Source organism: Chiloscyllium punctatum, chromosome 3 (assembly GCF_047496795.1).
Source record: "Chiloscyllium punctatum isolate Juve2018m chromosome 3, sChiPun1.3, whole genome shotgun sequence".
NCBI classification, from domain to species: Eukaryota; Metazoa; Chordata; class Chondrichthyes; order Orectolobiformes; family Hemiscylliidae; genus Chiloscyllium; species Chiloscyllium punctatum.
Genome location: NC_092741.1, coordinates 25,788,227 through 25,810,964, shown reverse-complemented (window position 1 = coordinate 25,810,964; position 22,738 = coordinate 25,788,227). Strand labels below are relative to the sequence as shown.

At 51.7% G+C, this 22,738-nt stretch overlaps 13 non-coding genes and 1 pseudogene across 13 annotated transcripts; all 14 read left to right on the top strand.

Moving 5' to 3' along the window:
• Positions 1–38: 38 nt before the first annotated feature.
• On the top strand, positions 39–157 carry LOC140475856 (5S ribosomal RNA). Its single transcript, XR_011960341.1, has one exon. It is a non-coding gene; the product is annotated as a 5S ribosomal RNA (ribosomal RNA).
• A 1,515-nt stretch (positions 158–1,672) lies between these two features.
• Positions 1,673–1,791, top strand: LOC140475799 (5S ribosomal RNA). Its single transcript, XR_011960286.1, has one exon. It is a non-coding gene; the product is annotated as a 5S ribosomal RNA (ribosomal RNA).
• A 1,515-nt stretch (positions 1,792–3,306) lies between these two features.
• Positions 3,307–3,425, top strand: LOC140470879 (5S ribosomal RNA). The gene has a single exon (XR_011956781.1). It is a non-coding gene; the product is annotated as a 5S ribosomal RNA (ribosomal RNA).
• A 1,515-nt stretch (positions 3,426–4,940) lies between these two features.
• On the top strand, positions 4,941–5,059 carry LOC140470802 (5S ribosomal RNA). Its single transcript, XR_011956730.1, has one exon. It is a non-coding gene; the product is annotated as a 5S ribosomal RNA (ribosomal RNA).
• Positions 5,060–6,574: 1,515 nt separating this feature from the next.
• On the top strand, positions 6,575–6,693 carry LOC140475855 (5S ribosomal RNA). The gene has a single exon (XR_011960340.1). It is a non-coding gene; the product is annotated as a 5S ribosomal RNA (ribosomal RNA).
• Positions 6,694–8,208: 1,515 nt separating this feature from the next.
• LOC140475798 (5S ribosomal RNA) lies at positions 8,209–8,327 on the top strand. The gene has a single exon (XR_011960285.1). It is a non-coding gene; the product is annotated as a 5S ribosomal RNA (ribosomal RNA).
• Positions 8,328–9,842: 1,515 nt separating this feature from the next.
• Positions 9,843–9,961, top strand: LOC140470742 (5S ribosomal RNA). The gene has a single exon (XR_011956649.1). It is a non-coding gene; the product is annotated as a 5S ribosomal RNA (ribosomal RNA).
• A 1,515-nt stretch (positions 9,962–11,476) lies between these two features.
• Positions 11,477–11,595, top strand: LOC140469201 (5S ribosomal RNA). Its single transcript, XR_011956015.1, has one exon. It is a non-coding gene; the product is annotated as a 5S ribosomal RNA (ribosomal RNA).
• A 1,515-nt stretch (positions 11,596–13,110) lies between these two features.
• LOC140475776 (5S ribosomal RNA) lies at positions 13,111–13,229 on the top strand. The gene has a single exon (XR_011960265.1). It is a non-coding gene; the product is annotated as a 5S ribosomal RNA (ribosomal RNA).
• Positions 13,230–14,744: 1,515 nt separating this feature from the next.
• Positions 14,745–14,863, top strand: LOC140475797 (5S ribosomal RNA). Its single transcript, XR_011960284.1, has one exon. It is a non-coding gene; the product is annotated as a 5S ribosomal RNA (ribosomal RNA).
• A 1,519-nt stretch (positions 14,864–16,382) lies between these two features.
• LOC140469685 (5S ribosomal RNA) lies at positions 16,383–16,501 on the top strand. Its single transcript, XR_011956205.1, has one exon. It is a non-coding gene; the product is annotated as a 5S ribosomal RNA (ribosomal RNA).
• A 1,519-nt stretch (positions 16,502–18,020) lies between these two features.
• On the top strand, positions 18,021–18,129 carry LOC140471678 (5S ribosomal RNA; annotated as a pseudogene).
• A 1,515-nt stretch (positions 18,130–19,644) lies between these two features.
• LOC140470907 (5S ribosomal RNA) lies at positions 19,645–19,763 on the top strand. The gene has a single exon (XR_011956787.1). It is a non-coding gene; the product is annotated as a 5S ribosomal RNA (ribosomal RNA).
• Positions 19,764–21,282: 1,519 nt separating this feature from the next.
• On the top strand, positions 21,283–21,401 carry LOC140475829 (5S ribosomal RNA). Its single transcript, XR_011960315.1, has one exon. It is a non-coding gene; the product is annotated as a 5S ribosomal RNA (ribosomal RNA).
• The last annotated feature ends 1,337 nt before the right edge of the window (positions 21,402–22,738 follow it).

Here is a 22,738-nt window from a genome sequence, read left to right as displayed (position 1 = left end):
AGCACGCCTTGAAGTGGGGAGAAAAGGCAGGGGCCAGCGCCTACGGCCATACTAGTCTGAAAACGCCCGATCTCGTCTGATCTCGGAAGCTAAGCAGACTCAGGCCTGGTTTGTACTTGGATGGGAGACCGCCTGGGAATACCAGGTGCAGTAGGCTTTTTCCGCCAGCAGGGGCTGCTCAAGTCACCCCTCTGCACTCGTGTTGGGCCACGCACGCAATGCAGCGACAGGTTATTTTTGCTGCCGCTGCAGGCAGGAGACAGGGAGGGGAGGAGAGCGGAGCGCTGCCAAAATCAGCAAGAAAGAGGGAAAGAAAGGGATTGGGGCTGCACGCTGTCTGCGGCTGGCAGTCAGGAAAGGAGGGCAATAGACAATAGGTGCAGGAGTTGGCCATTCTGCCCTTGGAGCCTGCACCACCATTCAATATGATCATGGCTGATCATCCTTAATCAGTATCCTGTTCCTGCCTTATCTCCATAAGCCTTGATTCCACTATCCTTGAGAGCTCTGTCCAACTCTTTCTTCAATGAATCCAGAGACTGGGCCTCCACTGCCCTCTGGGGCAGAGCATTCCACACAGCCACCACTCTCTGGGTGAAGACGTTTCTCCTCATCTCTGTCCTAAACGGTCTACCCCGTATTTTTAAGCTGTGTCCTCTGTTTCGGCACTCACGTTTCCTGCCGCCAGAGTGTCCAATCCTTTGATAATCTTATATGTCTCAACCAGATCCCCTCTCAGTCTTCTAAACTCAAGGGTACACGAGCCCAGTCGCTCCAGTCTTTCAGTGTAAGGTAATCCCGCCATTCCAGGAATTGACCTCGTCAACCTACGCTGCACTCCCTCAATAGCCGGAATGTCTCTCCTCAAATTTGGAGACCAGAACTGCACACAGTACTCCAGGTGTGGTCTCACCAGGGCCCTGTACACCTGCAGAAGAACCTCTTTGCTTCTGTACTCGATCCCTCTTGTTATGAAGGCCAGCATGCTATTAGCCTTCTTCACTACCTGCTGTACCTGCATGCTTACCTTCATTGAGTGGTGTACAAGAACCCCCAGATCTCTCGGTACTGTCCCTTGACCGAAATTGATTCCATTTAGGTAGTAATCTGCCTTCGTGTTCTTGCCACCAAAGTGGATAAGCATCCATTTATCCACATTAAAGTGCATCTGCCATGCATCTGACCACTCACCTAACTTGTCCAGGTCACCCGGTAATCTCCTAACATCCTCATCACATTTCACCCTGCCACCCAGCTCAGTATCATCAGCAAATTTGCTAATGTTATTGCTAATAGCATCTTCTATATCATGAACATATATTGTAAAAAGCTGCGGTCCCAGTACTGATCCCTGCGGTACCCCACAGGTCACTGCCTGCCATTCCGAAATGGAGGCGTGGAGGAGTGTGGAAGGATGAGAGAATGCAGGCTGCAGCCCTATGAAGCAGGGGGAGGTCTTGCAGTCGGCCTGTGTGGGGATGTGGGAGACGACAGGAGCCTGGTGGGCAAGGGCTAGCTGGAGGGAGGGAGGGAGGGAGGGAAGCACGCACGGAGGAGGAAGAGCAAAGAGAAAAGAGAGAAAAAAAAAACAAAGGGGATCAAGAGAAAGAGCAGCAAAGAAAATGTGGCTGGCCAGCACGCCTTGAAGTGGGGAGAAAAGGCAGGGGTCAGCGCCTGCGGCCATACTAGTCTGAAAACGCCCGATCTCGTCTGATCTCGGAAGCTAAGCAGACTCAGGCCTGGTTAGTACTTGGATGGGAGACCGCCTGGGAATACCAGGTGCAGTAGGCTTTTTCCGCCAGCAGGGGCTGCTCAAGTCACCCCTCTGCACTCGTGTTGGGCCACGCACGCAATGCAGCGACAGGTTATTTTTGCTGCCGCTGCAGGCAGGAGACAGGGAGGGGAGGAGAGCGGAGCGCTGCCAAAATCAGCAAGAAAGAGGGAAAGAAAGGGATTGGGGCTGCACGCTGTCTGCGGCTGGCAGTCAGGAAAGGAGGGCAATAGACAATAGGTGCAGGAGTTGGCCATTCTGCCCTTGGAGCCTGCACCACCATTCAATATGATCATGGCTGATCATCCTTAATCAATATCCTGTTCCTGCCTTATCTCCATAAGCCTTGATTCCACTATCCTTGAGAGCTCTGTCCAACTCTTTCTTCAATGAATCCAGAGACTGGGCCTCCACTGCCCTCTGGGGCAGAGCATTCCACACAGCCACCACTCTCTGGGTGAAGACGTTTCTCCTCATCTCTGTCCTAAACGGTCTACCCCGTATTTTTAAGCTGTGTCCTCTGTTTCGGCACTCACGTTTCCTGCCGCCAGAGTGTCCAATCCTTTGATAATCTTATATGTCTCAACCAGATCCCCTCTCAGTCTTCTAAACTCAAGGGTACACGAGCCCAGTCGCTCCAGTCTTTCAGTGTAAGGTAATCCCGCCATTCCAGGAATTGACCTCGTCAACCTACGCTGCACTCCCTCAATAGCCGGAATGTCTCTCCTCAAATTTGGAGACCAGAACTGCACACAGTACTCCAGGTGTGGTCTCACCAGGGCCCTGTACACCTGCAGAAGAACCTCTTTGCTTCTGTACTCGATCCCTCTTGTTATGAAGGCCAGCATGCTATTAGCCTTCTTCACTACCTGCTGTACCTGCATGCTTACCTTCATTGAGTGGTGTACAAGAACCCCCAGATCTCTCGGTACTGTCCCTTGACCGAAATTGATTCCATTTAGGTAGTAATCTGCCTTCCTGTTCTTGCCACCAAAGTGGATAAGCATCCATTTATCCACATTAAAGTGCATCTGCCATGCATCTGACCACTCACCTAACTTGTCCAGGTCACCCGGTAATCTCCTAACATCCTCATCACATTTCACCCTGCCACCCAGCTCAGTATCATCAGCAAATTTGCTAATGTTATTGCTAATAGCATCTTCTATATCATGAACATATATTGTAAAAAGCTGCGGTCCCAGTACTGATCCCTGCGGTACCCCACAGGTCACTGCCTGCCATTCCGAAATGGAGGCGTGGAGGAGTGTGGAAGGATGAGAGAATGCAGGCTGCAGCCCTATGAAGCAGGGGGAGGTCTTGCAGTCGGCCTGTGTGGGGATGTGGGAGACGACAGGAGCCTGGTGGGCAAGGGCTAGCTGGAGGGAGGGAGGGAGGGAGGGAAGCACGCACGGAGGAGGAAGAGCATAGAGAAAAGAGAGAAAAAAAAAACAAAGGGGATCAAGAGAAAGAGCAGCAAAGAAAATGTGGCTGGCCAGCACGCCTTGAAGTGGGGAGAAAAGGCAGGGGCCAGCGCCTACGGCCATACTAGTCTGAAAACGCCCGATCTCGTCTGATCTCGGAAGCTAAGCAGACTCAGGCCTGGTTAGTACTTGGATGGGAGACCGCCTGGGAATACCAGGTGCAGTAGGCTTTTTCCGCCAGCAGGGGCTGCTCAAGTCACCCATCTGCACTCGTGTTGGGCCACGCACGCAATGCAGCGACAGGTTATTTTTGCTGCCGCTGCAGGCAGGAGACAGGGAGGGGAGGAGAGCGGAGCGCTGCCAAAATCAGCAAGAAAGAGGGAAAGAAAGGGATTGGGGCTGCACGCTGTCTGCGGCTGGCAGTCAGGAAAGGAGGGCAATAGACAATAGGTGCAGGAGTTGGCCATTCTGCCCTTGGAGCCTGCACCACCATTCAATATGATCATGGCTGATCATCCTTAATCAGTATCCTGTTCCTGCCTTATCTCCATAAGCCTTGATTCCACTATCCTTGAGAGCTCTGTCCAACTCTTTCTTCAATGAATCCAGAGACTGGGCCTCCACTGCCCTCTGGGGCAGAGCATTCCACACAGCCACCACTCTCTGGGTGAAGACGTTTCTCCTCATCTCTGTCCTAAACGGTCTACCCCGTATTTTTAAGCTGTGTCCTCTGTTTCGGCACTCACGTTTCCTGCCGCCAGAGTGTCCAATCCTTTGATAATCTTATATGTCTCAACCAGATCCCCTCTCAGTCTTCTAAACTCAAGGGTACACGAGCCCAGTCGCTCCAGTCTTTCAGTGTAAGGTAATCCCGCCATTCCAGGAATTGACCTCGTCAACCTACGCTGCACTCCCTCAATAGCCGGAATGTCTCTCCTCAAATTTGGAGACCAGAACTGCACACAGTACTCCAGGTGTGGTCTCACCAGGGCCCTGTACACCTGCAGAAGAACCTCTTTGCTTCCGTACTCGATCCCTCTTGTTATGAAGGCCAGCATGCTATTAGCCTTCTTCACTACCTGCTGTACCTGCATGCTTACCTTCATTGAGTGGTGTACAAGAACCCCCAGATCTCTCGGTACTGTCCCTTGACCGAAATTGATTCCATTTAGGTAGTAATCTGCCTTCCTGTTCTTGCCACCAAAGTGGATAAGCATCCATTTATCCACATTAAAGTGCATCTGCCATGCATCTGACCACTCACCTAACTTGTCCAGGTCACCCGGTAATCTCCTAACATCCTCATCACATTTCACCCTGCCACCCAGCTCAGTATCATCAGCAAATTTGCTAATGTTATTGCTAATAGCATCTTCTATATCATGAACATATATTGTAAAAAGCTGTGGTCCCAGTACTGATCCCTGCGGTACCCCACTGGTCACTGCCTGCCATTCCGAAATGGAGGCGTGGAGGAGTGTGGAAGGATGAGAGAATGCAGGCTGCAGCCCTATGAAGCAGGGGGAGGTCTTGCAGTTGGCCTGTGTGGGGATGTGGGAGACGACAGGAGCCTGGTGGGCAAGGGCTAGCTGGAGGGAGGGAGGGAGGGAGGGAAGCACGCACGGAGGAGGAAGAGCAAAGAGAAAAGAGAGAAAAAAAAAACAAAGGGGATCAAGAGAAAGAGCAGCAAAGAAAATGTGGCTGGCCAGCACGCCTTGAAGTGGGGAGAAAAGGCAGGGGCCAGCGCCTACGGCCATACTAGTCTGAAAACGCCCGATCTCGTCTGATCTCGGAAGCTAAGCAGACTCAGGCCTGGTTAGTACTTGGATGGGAGACCGCCTGGGAATACCAGGTGCAGTAGGCTTTTTCCGCCAGCAGGGGCTGCTCAAGTCACCCCTCTGCACTCGTGTTGGGCCACGCACGCAATGCAGCGACAGGTTATTTTTGCTGCCGCTGCAGGCAGGAGACAGGGAGGGGAGGAGAGCGGAGCGCTGCCAAAATCAGCAAGAAAGAGGGAAAGAAAGGGATTGGGGCTGCACGCTGTCTGCGGCTGGCAGTCAGGAAAGGAGGGCAATAGACAATAGGTGCAGGAGTTGGCCATTCTGCCCTTGGAGCCTGCACCACCATTCAATATGATCATGGCTGATCATCCTTAATCAGTATCCTGTTCCTGCCTTATCTCCATAAGCCTTGATTCCACTATCCTTGAGAGCTCTGTCCAACTCTTTCTTCAATGAATCCAGAGACTGGGCCTCCACTGCCCTCTGGGGCAGAGCATTCCACACAGCCACCACTCTCTGGGTGAAGACGTTTCTCCTCATCTCTGTCCTAAACGGTCTACCCCGTATTTTTAAGCTGTGTCCTCTGTTTCGGCACTCACGTTTCCTGCCGCCAGAGTGTCCAATCCTTTGATAATCTTATATGTCTCAACCAGATCCCCTCTCAGTCTTCTAAACTCAAGGGTACACGAGCCCAGTCGCTCCAGTCTTTCAGTGTAAGGTAATCCCGCCATTCCAGGAATTGACCTCGTCAACCTACGCTGCACTCCCTCAATAGCCAGAATGTCTCTCCTCAAATTTGGAGACCAGAACTGCACACAGTACTCCAGGTGTGGTCTCACCAGGGCCCTGTACACCTGCAGAAGAACCTCTTTGCTTCTGTACTCGATCCCTCTTGTTATGAAGTCCAGCATGCTATTAGCCTTCTTCACTACCTGCTGTACCTGCATGCTTACCTTCATTGAGTGGTGTACAAGAACCCCCAGATCTCTCGGTACTGTCCCTTGACCGAAATTGATTCCATTTAGGTAGTAATCTGCCTTCGTGTTCTTGCCACCAAAGTGGATAAGCATCCATTTATCCACATTAAAGTGCATCTGCCATGCATCTGACCACTCACCTAACTTGTCCAGGTCACCCGGTAATCTCCTAACATCCTCATCACATTTCACCCTGCCACCCAGCTCAGTATCATCAGCAAATTTGCTAATGTTATTGCTAATAGTATCTTCTATATCATGAACATATATTGTAAAAAGCTGCGGTCCCAGTACTGATCCCTGCGGTACCCCACAGGTCACTGCCTGCCATTCCGAAATGGAGGCGTGGAGGAGTGTGGAAGGATGAGAGAATGCAGGCTGCAGCCCTATGAAGCAGGGGGAGGTCTTGCAGTTGGCCTGTGTGGGGATGTGGGAGACGACAGGAGCCTGGTGGGCAAGGGCTAGCTGGAGGGAGGGAGGGAGGGAGGGAAGCACGCACGGAGGAGGAAGAGCAAAGAGAAAAGAGAGAAAAAAAAAACAAAGGGGATCAAGAGAAAGAGCAGCAAAGAAAATGTGGCTGGCCAGCACGCCTTGAAGTGGGGAGAAAAGGCAGGGGCCAGCGCCTACGGCCATACTAGTCTGAAAACGCCCGATCTCGTCTGATCTCGGAAGCTAAGCAGACTCAGGCCTGGTTTGTACTTGGATGGGAGACCGCCTGGGAATACCAGGTGCAGTAGGCTTTTTCCGCCAGCAGGGGCTGCTCAAGTCACCCCTCTGCACTCGTGTTGGGCCACGCACGCAATGCAGCGACAGGTTATTTTTGCTGCCGCTGCAGGCAGGAGACAGGGAGGGGAGGAGAGCGGAGCGCTGCCAAAATCAGCAAGAAAGAGGGAAAGAAAGGGATTGGGGCTGCACGCTGTCTGCGGCTGGCAGTCAGGAAAGGAGGGCAATAGACAATAGGTGCAGGAGTTGGCCATTCTGCCCTTGGAGCCTGCACCACCATTCAATATGATCATGGCTGATCATCCTTAATCAGTATCCTGTTCCTGCCTTATCTCCATAAGCCTTGATTCCACTATCCTTGAGAGCTCTGTCCAACTCTTTCTTCAATGAATCCAGAGACTGGGCCTCCACTGCCCTCTGGGGCAGAGCATTCCACACAGCCACCACTCTCTGGGTGAAGACGTTTCTCCTCATCTCTGTCCTAAACGGTCTACCCCGTATTTTTAAGCTGTGTCCTCTGTTTCGGCACTCACGTTTCCTGCCGCCAGAGTGTCCAATCCTTTGATAATCTTATATGTCTCAACCAGATCCCCTCTCAGTCTTCTAAACTCAAGGGTACACGAGCCCAGTCGCTCCAGTCTTTCAGTGTAAGGTAATCCCGCCATTCCAGGAATTGACCTCGTCAACCTACGCTGCACTCCCTCAATAGCCGGAATGTCTCTCCTCAAATTTGGAGACCAGAACTGCACACAGTACTCCAGGTGTGGTCTCACCAGGGCCCTGTACACCTGCAGAAGAACCTCTTTGCTTCTGTACTCGATCCCTCTTGTTATGAAGGCCAGCATGCTATTAGCCTTCTTCACTACCTGCTGTACCTGCATGCTTACCTTCATTGAGTGGTGTACAAGAACCCCCAGATCTCTCGGTACTGTCCCTTGACCGAAATTGATTCCATTTAGGTAGTAATCTGCCTTCGTGTTCTTGCCACCAAAGTGGATAAGCATCCATTTATCCACATTAAAGTGCATCTGCCATGCATCTGACCACTCACCTAACTTGTCCAGGTCACCCGGTAATCTCCTAACATCCTCATCACATTTCACCCTGCCACCCAGCTCAGTATCATCAGCAAATTTGCTAATGTTATTGCTAATAGCATCTTCTATATCATGAACATATATTGTAAAAAGCTGCGGTCCCAGTACTGATCCCTGCGGTACCCCACAGGTCACTGCCTGCCATTCCGAAATGGAGGCGTGGAGGAGTGTGGAAGGATGAGAGAATGCAGGCTGCAGCCCTATGAAGCAGGGGGAGGTCTTGCAGTCGGCCTGTGTGGGGATGTGGGAGACGACAGGAGCCTGGTGGGCAAGGGCTAGCTGGAGGGAGGGAGGGAGGGAGGGAAGCACGCACGGAGGAGGAAGAGCAAAGAGAAAAGAGAGAAAAAAAAAACAAAGGGGATCAAGAGAAAGAGCAGCAAAGAAAATGTGGCTGGCCAGCACGCCTTGAAGTGGGGAGAAAAGGCAGGGGTCAGCGCCTGCGGCCATACTAGTCTGAAAACGCCCGATCTCGTCTGATCTCGGAAGCTAAGCAGACTCAGGCCTGGTTAGTACTTGGATGGGAGACCGCCTGGGAATACCAGGTGCAGTAGGCTTTTTCCGCCAGCAGGGGCTGCTCAAGTCACCCCTCTGCACTCGTGTTGGGCCACGCACGCAATGCAGCGACAGGTTATTTTTGCTGCCGCTGCAGGCAGGAGACAGGGAGGGGAGGAGAGCGGAGCGCTGCCAAAATCAGCAAGAAAGAGGGAAAGAAAGGGATTGGGGCTGCACGCTGTCTGCGGCTGGCAGTCAGGAAAGGAGGGCAATAGACAATAGGTGCAGGAGTTGGCCATTCTGCCCTTGGAGCCTGCACCACCATTCAATATGATCATGGCTGATCATCCTTAATCAATATCCTGTTCCTGCCTTATCTCCATAAGCCTTGATTCCACTATCCTTGAGAGCTCTGTCCAACTCTTTCTTCAATGAATCCAGAGACTGGGCCTCCACTGCCCTCTGGGGCAGAGCATTCCACACAGCCACCACTCTCTGGGTGAAGACGTTTCTCCTCATCTCTGTCCTAAACGGTCTACCCCGTATTTTTAAGCTGTGTCCTCTGTTTCGGCACTCACGTTTCCTGCCGCCAGAGTGTCCAATCCTTTGATAATCTTATATGTCTCAACCAGATCCCCTCTCAGTCTTCTAAACTCAAGGGTACACGAGCCCAGTCGCTCCAGTCTTTCAGTGTAAGGTAATCCCGCCATTCCAGGAATTGACCTCGTCAACCTACGCTGCACTCCCTCAATAGCCGGAATGTCTCTCCTCAAATTTGGAGACCAGAACTGCACACAGTACTCCAGGTGTGGTCTCACCAGGGCCCTGTACACCTGCAGAAGAACCTCTTTGCTTCTGTACTTGATCCCTCTTGTTATGAAGTCCAGCATGCTATTAGCCTTCTTCACTACCTGCTGTACCTGCATGCTTACCTTCATTGAGTGGTGTACAAGAACCCCCAGATCTCTCGGTACTGTCCCTTGACCGAAATTGATTCCATTTAGGTAGTAATCTGCCTTCGTGTTCTTGCCACCAAAGTGGATAAGCATCCATTTATCCACATTAAAGTGCATCTGCCATGCATCTGACCACTCACCTAACTTGTCCAGGTCACCCGGTAATCTCCTAACATCCTCATCACATTTCACCCTGCCACCCAGCTCAGTATCATCAGCAAATTTGCTAATGTTATTGCTAATAGCATCTTCTATATCATGAACATATATTGTAAAAAGCTGCGGTCCCAGTACTGATCCCTGCGGTACCCCACAGGTCACTGCCTGCCATTCCGAAATGGAGGCGTGGAGGAGTGTGGAAGGATGAGAGAATGCAGGCTGCAGCCCTATGAAGCAGGGGGAGGTCTTGCAGTTGGCCTGTGTGGGGATGTGGGAGACGACAGGAGCCTGGTGGGCAAGGGCTAGCTGGAGGGAGGGAGGGAGGGAGGGAAGCACGCACGGAGGAGGAAGAGCAAAGAGAAAAGAGAGAAAAAAAAAACAAAGGGGATCAAGAGAAAGAGCAGCAAAGAAAATGTGGCTGGCCAGCACGCCTTGAAGTGGGGAGAAAAGGCAGGGGCCAGCGCCTACGGCCATACTAGTCTGAAAACGCCCGATCTCGTCTGATCTCGGAAGCTAAGCAGACTCAGGCCTGGTTAGTACTTGGATGGGAGACCGCCTGGGAATACCAGGTGCAGTAGGCTTTTTCCGCCAGCAGGGGCTGCTCAAGTCACCCCTCTGCACACGTGTTGGGCCACGCACGCAATGCAGCGACAGGTTATTTTTGCTGCCGCTGCAGGCAGGAGACAGGGAGGGGAGGAGAGCGGAGCGCTGCCAAAATCAGCAAGAAAGAGGGAAAGAAAGGGATTGGGGCTGCACGCTGTCTGCGGCTGGCAGTCAGGAAAGGAGGACAATAGACAATAGGTGCAGGAGTTGGCCATTCTGCCCTTGGAGCCTGCACCACCATTCAATATGATCATGGCTGATCATCCTTAATCAGTATCCTGTTCCTGCCTTATCTCCATAAGCCTTGATTCCACTATCCTTGAGAGCTCTGTCCAACTCTTTCTTCAATGAATCCAGAGACTGGGCCTCCACTGCCCTCTGGGGCAGAGCATTCCACACAGCCACCACTCTCTGGGTGAAGACGTTTCTCCTCATCTCTGTCCTAAACGGTCTACCCCGTATTTTTAAGCTGTGTCCTCTGTTTCGGCACTCACGTTTCCTGCCGCCAGAGTGTCCAATCCTTTGATAATCTTATATGTCTCAACCAGATCCCCTCTCAGTCTTCTAAACTCAAGGGTACACGAGCCCAGTCGCTCCAGTCTTTCAGTGTAAGGTAATCCCGCCATTCCAGGAATTGACCTCGTCAACCTACGCTGCACTCCCTCAATAGCCAGAATGTCTCTCCTCAAATTTGGAGACCAGAACTGCACACAGTACTCCAGGTGTGGTCTCACCAGGGCCCTGTACACCTGCAGAAGAACCTCTTTGCTTCTGTACTCGATCCCTCTTGTTATGAAGGCCAGCATGCTATTAGCCTTCTTCACTACCTGCTGTACCTGCATGCTTACCTTCATTGAGTGGTGTACAAGAACCCCCAGATCTCTCGGTACTGTCCCTTGACCGAAATTGATTCCATTTAGGTAGTAATCTGCCTTCCTGTTCTTGCCACCAAAGTGGATAAGCATCCATTTATCCACATTAAAGTGCATCTGCCATGCATCTGACCACTCACCTTACTTGTCCAGGTCACCCGGTAATCTCCTAACATCCTCATCACATTTCACCCTGCCACCCAGCTCAGTATCATCAGCAAATTTGCTAATGTTATTGCTAATAGCATCTTCTATATCATGAACATATATTGTAAAAAGCTGTGGTCCCAGTACTGATCCCTGCGGTACCCCACTGGTCACTGCCTGCCATTCCGAAATGGAGGCGTGGAGGAGTGTGGAAGGATGAGAGAATGCAGGCTGCAGCCCTATGAAGCAGGGGGAGGTCTTGCAGTTGGCCTGTGTGGGGATGTGGGAGACGACAGGAGCCTGGTGGGCAAGGGCTAGCTGGAGGGAGGGAGGGAGGGAGGGAAGCACGCACGGAGGAGGAAGAGCAAAGAGAAAAGAGAGAAAAAAAAAACAAAGGGGATCAAGAGAAAGAGCAGCAAAGAAAATGTGGCTGGCCAGCACGCCTTGAAGTGGGGAGAAAAGGCAGGGGCCAGCGCCTACGGCCATACTAGTCTGAAAACACCCGATCTCGTCTGATCTCGGAAGCTAAGCAGACTCAGGCCTGGTTAGTACTTGGATGGGAGACCGCCTGGGGATACCTGGCGCAGTAGGCTTTTTCCGCCAGCAGGGGCTGCTCAAGTCACCCCACTGCACTCGTGTTGGGCCACGCACGCAATGCAGCGACAGGTTATTTTTGCTGCCGCTGCAGGCAGGAGACAGGGAGGGGAGGAGAGCGGAGCGCTGCCAAAATCAGCAAGAAAGAGGGAAAGAAAGGGATTGGGGCTGCACGCTGTCTGCGGCTGGCAGTCAGGAAAGGAGGACAATAGACAATAGGTGCAGGAGTTGGCCATTCTGCCCTTGGAGCCTGCACCACCATTCAATATGATCATGGCTGATCATCCTTAATCAGTATCCTGTTCCTGCCTTATCTCCATAAGCCTTGATTCCACTATCCTTGAGAGCTCTGTCCAACTCTTTCTTCAATGAATCCAGAGACTGGGCCTCCACTGCCCTCTGGGGCAGAGCATTCCACACAGCCACCACTCTCTGGGTGAAGACGTTTCTCCTCATCTCTGTCCTAAACGGTCTACCCCGTATTTTTAAGCTGTGTCCTCTGTTTCGGCACTCACGTTTCCTGCCGCCAGAGTGTCCAATCCTTTGATAATCTTATATGTCTCAACCAGATCCCCTCTCAGTCTTCTAAACTCAAGGGTACACGAGCCCAGTCGCTCCAGTCTTTCAGTGTAAGGTAATCCCGCCATTCCAGGAATTGACCTCGTCAACCTACGCTGCACTCCCTCAATAGCCAGAATGTCTCTCCTCAAATTTGGAGACCAGAACTGCACACAGTACTCCAGGTGTGGTCTCACCAGGGCCCTGTACACCTGCAGAAGAACCTCTTTGCTTCTGTACTCGATCCCTCTTGTTATGAAGGCCAGCATGCTATTAGCCTTCTTCACTACCTGCTGTACCTGCATGCTTACCTTCATTGAGTGGTGTACAAGAACCCCCAGATCTCTCGGTACTGTCCCTTGACCGAAATTGATTCCATTTAGGTAGTAATCTGCCTTCCTGTTCTTGCCACCAAAGTGGATAAGCATCCATTTATCCACATTAAAGTGCATCTGCCATGCATCTGACCACTCACCTAACTTGTCCAGGTCACCCGGTAATCTCCTAACATCCTCATCACATTTCACCCTGCCACCCAGCTCAGTATCATCAGCAAATTTGCTAATGTTATTGCTAATAGCATCTTCTATATCATGAACATATATTGTAAAAAGCTGCGGTCCCAGTACTGATCTCTGCGGTACCCCACAGGTCACTGCCTGCCATTCCGAAATGGAGGCGTGGAGGAGTGTGGAAGGATGAGAGAATGCAGGCTGCAGCCCTATGAAGCAGGGGGAGGTCTTGCAGTCGGCCTGTGTGGGGATGTGGGAGACGACAGGAGCCTGGTGGGCAAGGGCTAGCTGGAGGGAGGGAGGGAGGGAGGGAAGCACGCACGGAGGAGGAAGAGCAAAGAGAAAAGAGAGAAAAAAAAAACAAAGGGGATCAAGAGAAAGAGCAGCAAAGAAAATGTGGCTGGCCAGCACGCCTTGAAGTGGGGAGAAAAGGCAGGGGCCAGCGCCTACGGCCATACTAGTCTGAAAACGCCCGATCTCGTCTGATCTCGGAAGCTAAGCAGACTCAGGCCTGGTTAGTACTTGGATGGGAGACCGCCTGGGAATGCCAGGTGCAGTAGGCTTTTTCCGCCAGCAGGGGCTGCTCAAGTCACCCCTCTGCACTCGTGTTGGGCCACGCACGCAATGCAGCGACAGGTTATTTTTGCTGCCGCTGCAGGCAGGAGACAGGGAGGGGAGGAGAGCGGAGCGCTGCCAAAATCAGCAAGAAAGAGGGAAAGAAAGGGATTGGGGCTGCACGCTGTCTGCGGCTGGCAGTCAGGAAAGGAGGGCAATAGACAATAGGTGCAGGAGTTGGCCATTCTGCCCTTGGAGCCTGCACCACCATTCAATATGATCATGGCTGATCATCCTTAATCAATATCCTGTTCCTGCCTTATCTCCATAAGCCTTGATTCCACTATCCTTGAGAGCTCTGTCCAACTCTTTCTTCAATGAATCCAGAGATTGGGCCTCCACTGCCCTCTGGGGCAGAGCATTCCACACAGCCACCACTCTCTGGGTGAAGACGTTTCTCCTCATCTCTGTCCTAAACGGTCTACCCCGTATTTTTAAGCTGTGTCCTCTGTTTCGGCACTCACGTTTCCTGCCGCCAGAGTGTCCAATCCTTTGATAATCTTATATGTCTCAACCAGATCCCCTCTCAGTCTTCTAAACTCAAGGGTACACGAGCCCAGTCGCTCCAGTCTTTCAGTGTAAGGTAATCCCGCCATTCCAGGAATTGACCTCGTCAACCTACGCTGCACTCCCTCAATAGCCGGAATGTCTCTCCTCAAATTTGGAGACCAGAACTGCACACAGTACTCCAGGTGTGGTCTCACCAGGGCCCTGTACACCTGCAGAAGAACCTCTTTGCTTCTGTACTCAATCCCTCTTGTTATGAAGGCCAGCATGCTATTAGCCTTCTTCACTACCTGCTGTACCTGCATGCTTACCTTCATTGAGTGGTGTACAAGAACCCCCAGATCTCTCGGTACTGTCCCTTGACCGAAATTGATTCCATTTAGGTAGTAATCTGCCTTCGTGTTCTTGCCACCAAAGTGGATAAGCATCCATTTATCCACATTAAAGTGCATCTGCCATGCATCTGACCACTCACCTAACTTGTCCAGGTCACCCGGTAATCTCCTAACATCCTCATCACATTTCACCCTGCCACCCAGCTCAGTATCATCAGCAAATTTGCTAATGTTATTGCTAATAGCATCTTCTATATCATGAACATATATTGTAAAAAGCTGCGGTCCCAGTACTGATCCCTGCGGTACCCCACAGGTCACTGCCTGCCATTCCGAAATGGAGGCGTGGAGGAGTGTGGAAGGATGAGAGAATGCAGGCTGCAGCCCTATGAAGCAGGGGGAGGTCTTGCAGTCGGCCTGTGTGGGGATGTGGGAGACGACAGGAGCCTGGTGGGCAAGGGCTAGCTGGAGGGAGGGAGGGAGGGAGGGAAGCACGCACGGAGGAGGAAGAGCAAAGAGAAAAGAGAGAAAAAAAAAACAAAGGGGATCAAGAGAAAGAGCAGCAAAGAAAATGTGGCTGGCCAGCACGCCTTGAAGTGGGGAGAAAAGGCAGGGGTCAGCGCCTGCGGCCATACTAGTCTGAAAACGCCCGATCTCGTCTGATCTCGGAAGCTAAGCAGACTCAGGCCTGGTTAGTACTTGGATGGGAGACCGCCTGGGAATACCAGGTGCAGTAGGCTTTTTCCGCCAGCAGGGGCTGCTCAAGTCACCCCTCTGCACTCGTGTTGGGCCACGCACGCAATGCAGCGACAGGTTATTTTTGCTGCCGCTGCAGGCAGGAGACAGGGAGGGGAGGAGAGCGGAGCGCTGCCAAAATCAGCAAGAAAGAGGGAAAGAAAGGGATTGGGGCTGCACGCTGTCTGCGGCTGGCAGTCAGGAAAGGAGGGCAATAGACAATAGGTGCAGGAGTTGGCCATTCTGCCCTTGGAGCCTGCACCACCATTCAATATGATCATGGCTGATCATCCTTAATCAGTATCCTGTTCCTGCCTTATCTCCATAAGCCTTGATTCCACTATCCTTGAGAGCTCTGTCCAACTCTTTCTTCAATGAATCCAGAGACTGGGCCTCCACTGCCCTCTGGGGCAGAGCATTCCACACAGCCACCACTCTCTGGGTGAAGACGTTTCTCCTCATCTCTGTCCTAAACGGTCTACCCCGTATTTTTAAGCTGTGTCCTCTGTTTCGGCACTCACGTTTCCTGCCGCCAGAGTGTCCAATCCTTTGATAATCTTATATGTCTCAACTAGATCCCCTCTCAGTCTTCTAAACTCAAGGGTACACAAGCCCAGTCGCTTCAGTCTTTCAGTGTAAGGTAATCCCGCCATTCCAGGAATTGACCTCGTCAACCTACGCTGCACTCCCTCAATAGCCGGAATGTCTCTCCTCAAATTTGGAGACCAGAACTGCACACAGTACTCCAGGTGTGGTCTCACCAGGGCCCTGTACACCTGCAGAAGAACCTCTTTGCTTCTGTACTCGATCCCTCTTGTTATGAAGGCCAGCATGCTATTAGCCTTCTTCACTACCTGCTGTACCTGCATGCTTACCTTCATTGAGTGGTGTACAAGAACCCCCAGATCTCTCGGTACTGTCCCTTGACCGAAATTGATTCCATTTAGGTAGTAATCTGCCTTCGTGTTCTTGCCACCAAAGTGGATAAGCATCCATTTATCCACATTAAAGTGCATCTGCCATGCATCTGACCACTCACCTAACTTGTCCAGGTCACCCGGTAATCTCCTAACATCCTCATCACATTTCACCCTGCCACCCAGCTCAGTATCATCAGCAAATTTGCTAATGTTATTGCTAATAGCATCTTCTATATCATGAACATATATTGTAAAAAGCTGCGGTCCCAGTACTGATCCCTGCGGTACCCCACTGGTCACTGCCTGCCATTCCGAAATGGAGGCGTGGAGGAGTGTGGAAGGATGAGAGAATGCAGGCTGCAGCCCTATGAAGCAGGGGGAGGTCTTGCAGTTGGCCTGTGTGGGGATGTGGGAGACGACAGGAGCCTGGTGGGCAAGGGCTAGCTGGAGGGAGGGAGGGAGGGAGTGAGGGAAGCACGCACGGAGGAGGAAGAGCAAAGAGAAAAGAGAGAAAAAAAAAACAAAGGGGATCAAGAGAAAGAGCAGCAAAGAAAATGTGGCTGGCCAGCACGCCTTGAAGTGGGGAGAAAAGGCAGGGGCCAGCGCCTACGGCCATACTAGTCTGAAAACGCCCGATCTCGTCTGATCTCGGAAGCTAAGCAGACTCAGGCCTGGTTAGTACTTGGATGGGAGACAGCCTGGGAATACCAGGTGCAGTAGGCTTTTTCCGCCAGCAGGGGCTGCTCAAGTCACCCCTCTGCACTCGTGTTGGGCCACGCACGCAATGCAGCGACAGGTTATTTTTGCTGCCGCTGCAGGCAGGAGACAGGGAGGGGAGGAGAGCGGAGCGCTGCCAAAATCAGCAAGAAAGAGGGAAAGAAAGGGATTGGGGCTGCACGCTGTCTGCGGCTGGCAGTCAGGAAAGGAGGGCAATAGACAATAGGTGCAGGAGTTGGCCATTCTGCCCTTGGAGCCTGCACCACCATTCAATATGATCATGGCTGATCATCCTTAATCAGTATCCTGTTCCTGCCTTATCTCCATAAGCCTTGATTCCACTATGCTTGAGAGCTCTGTCCAACTCTTTCTTCAATGAATCCAGAGACTGGGCCTCCACTGCCCTCTGGGGCAGAGCATTCCACACAGCCACCACTCTCTGGGTGAAGACGTTTCTCCTCATCTCTGTCCTAAATGGTCTACCCCGTATTTTTAAGCTGTGTCCTCTGTTTCGGCACTCACGTTTCCTGCCGCCAGAGTGTCCAATCCTTTGATAATCTTATATGTCTCAACCAGATCCCCTCTCAGTCTTCTAAACTCAAGGGTACACAAGCCCAGTCGCTCCAATCTTTCAGTGTAAGGTAATCCCGCCATTCCAGGAATTGACCTTGTCAACCTACGCTGCACTCCCTCAATAGCCAGAATGTCTCTCCTCAAATTTGGAGACCAGAACTGCACACAGTACTCCAGGTGTGGTCTCACCAGGGCCCTGTACACCTGCAGAAGAACCTCTTTGCTTCTGTACTCGATCCCTCTTGTTATGAAGGCCAGCATGCTATTAGCCTTCTTCACTACCTGCTGTACCTGCATGCTTACCTTCATTGAGTGGTGTACAAGAACCCCCAGATCTCTCGGTACTGTCCCTTGACCGAAATTGATTCCATTTAGGTAGTAATCTGCCTTCGTGTTCTTGCCACCAAAGTGGATAAGCATCCATTTATCCACATTAAAGTGCATCTGCCATGCATCTGACCACTCACCTAACTTGTCCAGGTCACCCGGTAATCTCCTAACATCCTCATCACATTTCACCCTGCCACCCAGCTCAGTATCATCAGCAAATTTGCTAATGTTATTGCTAATAGCATCTTCGATATCATGAACATATATTGTAAAAAGCTGCGGTCCCAGTACTGATCCCTGCGGTACCCCACTGGTCACTGCCTGCCATTCCGAAATGGAGGCGTGGAGGAGGGTGGAAGGATGAGAGAATGCAGGCTGCAGCCCTATGAAGCAGGGGGAGGTCTTGCAGTTGGCCTGTGTGGGGATGTGGGAGACGACAGGAGCCTGGTGGGCAAGGGCTAGCTGGAGGGAGGGAGGGAGGGAGTGAGGGAAGCACGCACGGAGGAGGAAGAGCAAAGAGAAAAGAGAGAAAAAAAAAACAAAGGGGATCAAGAGAAAGAGCAGCAAAGAAAATGTGGCTGGCCAGCACGCCTTGAAGTGGGGAGAAAAGGCAGGGGCCAGTGCCTACGGCCATACTAGTCTGAAAACGCCTGATCTCGGAAGTTAAGCAGACTCAGGCCTGGTTAGTACCTGGATGGGAGACCGCCTGGGAATACCAGGTGCAGTAGGCTTTTTCCGCCAGCAGGGGCTGCTGAAGTCACCCCTCTGCACTCGTGTTGGGCCACGCACGCAATGCAGCGACAGGTTATTTTTGCTGCCGCTGCAGGCAGGAGACAGGGAGGGGAGGAGAGCGGAGCGCTGCCAAAATCAGCAAGAAAGAGGGAAAGAAAGGGATTGGGGCTGCACGCTGTCTGCGGCTGGCAGTCAGGAAAGGAGGGCAATAGACAATAGGTGCAGGAGTTGGCCATTCTGCCCTTGGAGCCTGCACCACCATTCAATATGATCATGGCTGATCATCCTTAATCAGTATCCTGTTCCTGCCTTATCTCCATAAGCCTTGATTCCACTATCCTTGAGAGCTCTGTCCAACTCTTTCTTCAATGAATCCAGAGACTGGGCCTCCACTGCCCTCTGGGGCAGAGCATTCCACACAGCCACCACTCTCTGGGTGAAGACGTTTCTCCTCATCTCTGTCCTAAACGGTCTACCCCGTATTTTTAAGCTGTGTCCTCTGTTTCGGCACTCACGTTTCCTGCCGCCAGAGTGTCCAATCCTTTGATAATCTTATATGTCTCAACCAGATCCCCTCTCAGTCTTCTAAACTCAAGGGTACACGAGCCCAGTCGCTCCAGTCTTTCAGTGTAAGGTAATCCCGCCATTCCAGGAATTGACCTCGTCAACCTACGCTGCACTCCCTCAATAGCCGGAATGTCTCTCCTCAAATTTGGAGACCAGAACTGCACACAGTACTCCAGGTGTGGTCTCACCAGGGCCCTGTACACCTGCAGAAGAACCTCTTTGCTTCTGTACTCGATCCCTCTTGTTATGAAGGCCAGCATGCTATTAGCCTTCTTCACTACCTGCTGTACCTGCATGCTTACCTTCATTGAGTGGTGTACAAGAACCCCCAGATCTCTCGGTACTGTCCCTTGACCGAAATTGATTCCATTTAGGTAGTAATCTGCCTTCGTGTTCTTGCCACCAAAGTGGATAAGCATCCATTTATCCACATTAAAGTGCATCTGCCATGCATCTGACCACTCACCTAACTTGTCCAGGTCACCCGGTAATCTCCTAACATCCTCATCACATTTCACCCTGCCACCCAGCTCAGTATCATCAGCAAATTTGCTAATGTTATTGCTAATAGCATCTTCTATATCATGAACATATATTGTAAAAAGCTGCGGTCCCAGTACTGATCCCTGCGGTACCCCACTGGTCACTGCCTGCCATTCCGAAATGGAGGCGTGGAGGAGTGTGGAAGGATGAGAGAATGCAGGCTGCAGCCCTATGAAGCAGGGGGAGGTCTTGCAGTTGGCCTGTGTGGGGATGTGGGAGACGACAGGAGCCTGGTGGGCAAGGGCTAGCTGGAGGGAGGGAGGGAGGGAGGGAAGCACGCACGGAGGAGGAAGAGCAAAGAGAAAAGAGAGAAAAAAAAAACAAAGGGGATCAAGAGAAAGAGCAGCAAAGAAAATGTGGCTGGCCAGCACGCCTTGAAGTGGGGAGAAAAGGGAGGGGTCAGCGCCTACAGCCATACTAGTCTGAAAACGCCCGATCTCGTCTGATCTCGGAAGCTAAGCAGACTCAGGCCTGGTTAGTACTTGGATGGGAGACAGCCTGGGAATACCAGGTGCAGTCGGCTTTTTCCGCCAGCAGGGGCTGCTCAAGTCACCCCTCTGCACTCGTGTTGGGCCACGCACGCAATGCAGCGACAGGTTATTTTTGCTGCCGCTGCAGGCAGGAGACAGGGAGGGGAGGAGAGCGGAGCGCTGCCAAAATCAGCAAGAAAGAGGGAAAGAAAGGGATTGGGGCTGCACGCTGTCTGCGGCTGGCAGTCAGGAAAGGAGGGCAATAGACAATAGGTGCAGGAGTTGGCCATTCTGCCCTTGGAGCCTGCACCACCATTCAATATGATCATGGCTGATCATCCTTAATCAGTATCCTGTTCCTGCCTTATCTCCATAAGCCTTGATTCCACTATCCTTGAGAGCTCTGTCCAACTCTTTCTTCAATGAATCCAGAGACTGGGCCTCCACTGCCCTCTGGGGCAGAGCATTCCACACAGCCACCACTCTCTGGGTGAAGACGTTTCTCCTCATCTCTGTCCTAAACGGTCTACCCCGTATTTTTAAGCTGTGTCCTCTGTTTCGGCACTCACGTTTCCTGCCGCCAGAGTGTCCAATCCTTTGATAATCTTATATGTCTCAACCAGATCCCCTCTCAGTCTTCTAAACTCAAGGGTACACAAGCCCAGTCGCTCCAATCTTTCAGTGTAAGGTAATCCCGCCATTCCAGGAATTGACCTTGTCAACCTACGCTGCACTCCCTCAATAGCCAGAATGTCTCTCCTCAAATTTGGAGACCAGAACTGCACACAGTACTCCAGGTGTGGTCTCACCAGGGCCCTGTACACCTGCAGAAGAACCTCTTTGCTTCTGTACTCGATCCCTCTTGTTATGAAGGCCAGCATGCTATTAGCCTTCTTCACTACCTGCTGTACCTGCATGCTTACCTTCATTGAGTGGTGTACAAGAACCCCCAGATCTCTCGGTACTGTCCCTTGACCGAAATTGATTCCATTTAGGTAGTAATCTGCCTTCGTGTTCTTGCCACCAAAGTGGATAAGCATCCATTTATCCACATTAAAGTGCATCTGCCATGCATCTGACCACTCACCTAACTTGTCCAGGTCACCCGGTAATCTCCTAACATCCTCATCACATTTCACCCTGCCACCCAGCTCAGTATCATCAGCAAATTTGCTAATGTTATTGCTAATAGCATCTTCTATATCATGAACATATATTGTAAAAAGCTGCGGTCCCAGTACTGATCCCTGCGGTACCCCACTGGTCACTGCCTGCCATTCCGAAATGGAGGCGTGGAGGAGGGTGGAAGGATGAGAGAATGCAGGCTGCAGCCCTATGAAGCAGGGGGAGGTCTTGCAGTTGGCCTGTGTGGGGATGTGGGAGACGACAGGAGCCTGGTGGGCAAGGGCTAGCTGGAGGGAGGGAGGGAGGGAGTGAGGGAAGCACGCACGGAGGAGGAAGAGCAAAGAGAAAAGAGAGAAAAAAAAAACAAAGGGGATCAAGAGAAAGAGCAGCAAAGAAAATGTGGCTGGCCAGCACGCCTTGAAGTGGGGAGAAAAGGCAGGGGCCAGCGCCTACGGCCATACTAGTCTGAAAACGCCCGATCTCGTCTGATCTCGGAAGCTAAGCAGACTCAGGCCTGGTTAGTACCTGGATGGGAGACCGCCTGGGAATACCAGGTGCAGTAGGCGTTTTCCGCCAGCAGGGGCTGCTGAAGTCACCCCTCTGCACTCGTGTTGGGCCACGCACGCAATGCAGCGACAGGTTATTTTTGCTGCCGCTGCAGGCAGGAGACAGGGAGGGGAGGAGAGCGGAGCGCTGCCAAAATCAGCAAGAAAGAGGGAAAGAAAGGCATTGGGGCTGCACGCTGTCTGCGGCTGGCAGTCAGGAAAGGAGGGCAATAGACAATAGGTGCAGGAGTTGGCCATTCTGCCCTTGGAGCCTGCACCACCATTCAATATGATCATGGCTGATCATCCTTAATCAGTATCCTGTTCCTGCCTTATCTCCATAAGCCTTGATTCCACTATCCTTGAGAGCTCTGTCCAACTCTTTCTTCAATGAATCCAGAGACTGGGCCTCCACTGCCCTCTGGGGCAGAGCATTCCACACAGCCACCACTCTCTGGGTGAAGACGTTTCTCCTCATCTCTGTCCTAAACGGTCTACCCCGTATTTTTAAGCTGTGTCCTCTGTTTCGGCACTCACGTTTCCTGCCGCCAGAGTGTCCAATCCTTTGATAATCTTATATGTCTCAACCAGATCCCCTCTCAGTCTTCTAAACTCAAGGGTACACGAGCCCAGTCGCTCCAGTCTTTCAGTGTAAGGTAATCCCGCCATTCCAGGAATTGACCTCGTCAACCTACGCTGCACTCCCTCAATAGCCGGAATGTCTCTCCTCAAATTTGGAGACCAGAACTGCACACAGTACTCCAGGTGTGGTCTCACCAGGGCCCTGTACACCTGCAGAAGAACCTCTTTGCTTCTGTACTCGATCCCTCTTGTTATGAAGGCCAGCATGCTATTAGCCTTCTTCACTACCTGCTGTACCTGCATGCTTACCTTCATTGAGTGGTGTACAAGAACCCCCAGATCTCTCGGTACTGTCCCTTGACCGAAATTGATTCCATTTAGGTAGTAATCTGCCTTCGTGTTCTTGCCACCAAAGTGGATAAGCATCCATTTATCCACATTAAAGTGCATCTGCCATGCATCTGACCACTCACCTAACTTGTCCAGGTCACCCGGTAATCTCCTAACATCCTCATCACATTTCACCCTGCCACCCAGCTCAGTATCATCAGCAAATTTGCTAATGTTATTGCTAATAGCATCTTCTATATCATGAACATATATTGTAAAAAGCTGCGGTCCCAGTACTGATCCCTGCGGTACCCCATTGGTCACTGCCTGCCATTCCGAAATGGAGGCGTGGAGGAGTGTGGAAGGATGAGAGAATGCAGGCTGCAGCCCTATGAAGCAGGGGGAGGTCTTGCAGTTGGCCTGTGTGGGGATGTGGGAGATGACAG